A 3,163-nucleotide genomic window follows, 5' to 3' on the forward strand; every position below is an offset into this window, starting at 1 on the left:
GTGCCCAGATCCTACGACAAGACAGTGGCAGTGTGTTCAGCAGAAAAGGTTCCTGGAACGCTTGGAAGTCCGCAGGTAAAGTCCACGCTGCCACTCCTATGGGCCCTGTGAGGCGTGAGTCACCAGTGCAGCAGCCAATTCCACTCAGACCTGCAGCCCCGCCGTTCACAGGCCTGTCCAGCCCCGCCAGGCACAGCAATCTCAAGGCAACTCCTCCCACGATGTCAACTGCCCCCACCTCCAGATGGCACCAGCCTGGGGCTGCCAAGCAGGGGGCGCATGGGTCCAGACAAGCAGGGGAAGGCCACGGCCCACTGCACCACGGCTACCCAAGGACCACAAGACCCTGTCTCCTGATCAAGGAGGAACCAAGGCAGAGAAGGCTGAGGTAGAGCAGACTCGGGGAGAGGCAGAGAGAGAGGTGGGAGGGGCAGAAAGAGTCTCATCCAGAGAAAATCACCAGCGGCTCACACGGAAAGACGTCCAAGGCAACGACCACATATAAAGGGTGATCCCATCGAAGGATGATGGAAATAAAATGTCTCGAAAAACAATTTGGGGGAAATAGAAAGACAGCCGATCTCTCTGGGAGGCTGGGTGATGGGGAGGCAAAGAAGAGAAACGTGCCTCATTGAAACTGTTTTGAGAATAAAAAGAAACTTAGCCGAGAGACTGCGGGAGGGAGGGAGAGGAGGCTTTTCATTTCATGCTGAACCTCGGTGCCTGCATCTTTAAGCTTATAAACATCGACAGCGTTCTGTTTTGTTTTTTAGCATCAACGGAAATTAACAAGGAGGAGAGATTCCAGGCGTGTTTTGTGTGTCTTTGTGTCCACCGTATTCAAAACAAAGAGACAAATGCTATGTTTTAAAAAAAAAAAAAAACTGATCCAAGTCTCAAGTCGGGAAGGACTGGGTGTGAAGCCTGCTTCTGCCTCTCGCGAGCTGTGTGACTCTGGGCAAGTGAGTTACCTTCCTTTCCTGAAGCTTCATTTCCCCCGTTTTTAAAATAGAAATGATAACAACCACCCACCTCATGGAGCTGGCGTGAAGAGTAACTGTGATAACTTAGGCAAAATACGCAAAGTGTCTGGCGCATAGCAAGAGCTACACACCAGGTAGCCATTTGTGTTATATTATTTCTTTAGTCTGAAATTTTTTTTTTGTACTTGTATCATCAAAAAGGCCGATAAAGAGAATTGAAAAGAAGCCAAAAGCAACACCACCAAGCTAGTCAGTTTGCAATGCACTATCCCCCCCGTCTCTCTCAACCCCACATTCTACTTGAGAAAGGAGAGTGGAGAGCCCATCTCTCTATTTATTTTGTTTTTTAGGAAAATTCTGCCAACTCTATTTTGTCCCCACCCTTTGACCGACTGCCACACCAACACAAGCAGGCTTGTCAGCGGTGGCGGCAACGGTGGCAGCTGGAAGTTTCCATTTGCCGACCAGAGCAAAGGTTACACTATTTCTGGCCTGTTGGCCAAGCCACAGGAAGGGCAGACGGGCCCCGGGGGGGTGGGGAGTTTCTGCAGCACCTCCACAGGGACGGGCTCAGGTTTTAGCTGCTTGAGGTGCTGGGGAGGGTCACTAAGCCTAGGGAGTCACTTCACTGTGCCTGGGTCCCTACTTCAGCCCTACATCCCGGACCTCGAAGCACCTACGAATGTCATAGAGCTTTGCAGGGCGAGACCATGGAAACGGGTTGCTGGCTGGAGCTTCTCAGACATCCTCAGCAGATCCGCTGACCCCAGGACTCGGCTGCAACCACAACCCAACACCCCATAATCAAAATTCAAGAACAGAGCCACCGCCCAGCTCAAGGCAGTTGGTTTCCGACCCTCTCGATTTAACTACCAATGCCTCAAGTCAGACAACAACAACAACAAAAAAAAGGATTCTCTGGTTTCTTTAACTGTTCTCGTACCAGACCTGCTTTTCTTACAGAACTTACCGATAAAAGGACCATGTGATTCAGTTTTCAGAGGAACCACATAAAAGGGGCCAAGAGAAACCTTGAAGCCCAAGTCTATCTCTGAGGTAAGAGCAAGCACCAGGCCCGTGTTCGGATCAGGATGGGGGGCCACGTGCCACCCGGGCCCAGGACTTCCGTCTGCACGAGGGCACATGAGTCTCCCACACTCCATCGTGCCCTCCATTTGCTCATGTCCCTTCGAGGTGGGCCCTCCCGTGCACGGTCTTTCTTGGGGGGTGGGGGAGCAGGGCGGGGGGCTCTTGGCAACACACCCAGATAACTCTGGCCCTTCGTCCCCTGCCACCGCCTCGGTGGCCCTCGCCTGGTTTGCATTCATACTTTTGTGATCATGTGCTTGCTGTCTGGCGGCTCCGCTACACTGTCGGGTCTATATCTCTTCTTTGCTGTGCGTCACCACCTAGCGCAGCACCTGGCACATAGTAGGCACGTCATAGATACGTGTGGACAAATACATTCATTTAAAAAGTGCAGAGTCTGTGTGGTCCTGAAATGACCCAACACTAGAGCTGCGCGAATGCAGAGATCTTTAAGGAGCTCATTGCAATCAGAAAAAATACAGAAGATCAGCTAGAAAACTCATGGTAAGCCCTGGAGTGGAATATTGTACAGCAGTTTAAATGAATGAGATAGTTCTATCTACACCGACATGCGTGAAGAAACCATGAAGATTTACTGTTGAGGGAGCTAGCCACAGAATAATATGTGAAAGTAAATAACAAAAATTGTATAAATATAATTCACTGAAAAGATAAATAAACACCAGACTCTTAATGGTGGATTTCTCAAAGATATAGGAAATATTCAGTTTCTAGATATTACATCTCTGCCCTGCGTGAGTGCTTTACGCCATATGTTGTAAAGCTTATCGTGTTTAGTGGTTCGGATCGCAGCCTGCTTTGTGGCCAGTAGCATTTTTGCCTCTCTGAGCATTCATCACTGCATCCTTGAAACTCAGATAAAACAATAACTGTGTCTTGAGATTGTCATGAGGACTGACGTGAGATGCATAACACACGGCACAGCGCCTGGCACGAACTCCGTGTGCAATAAATCGTAGCTACTGTTAGTGCTATCGTGACGCATCACTTCTACGATCAAAGAACCCAAGCTTCGGTGAAGCCCTCTGTCTAGCTTTGGATTCCCGCTTTAAATGAAGAAATACAAGTAC

The 3,163-nt window shown here is 49.5% G+C and overlaps 1 protein-coding gene across 1 annotated transcript in view; it reads right to left on the minus strand.

Annotated features, from left to right (window-relative positions):
* KIFC3 (kinesin family member C3) overlaps positions 1–3,163 on the minus strand; it is a 31,183-nt gene that overhangs the window by 24,744 nt on the left and 3,276 nt on the right. The window lies entirely within an intron of this gene.

Source organism: Pteropus alecto, unplaced genomic scaffold (genome assembly GCF_000325575.1).
Source record: "Pteropus alecto unplaced genomic scaffold, ASM32557v1 scaffold123, whole genome shotgun sequence".
Taxonomy (NCBI): domain Eukaryota; kingdom Metazoa; phylum Chordata; class Mammalia; order Chiroptera; family Pteropodidae; genus Pteropus; species Pteropus alecto.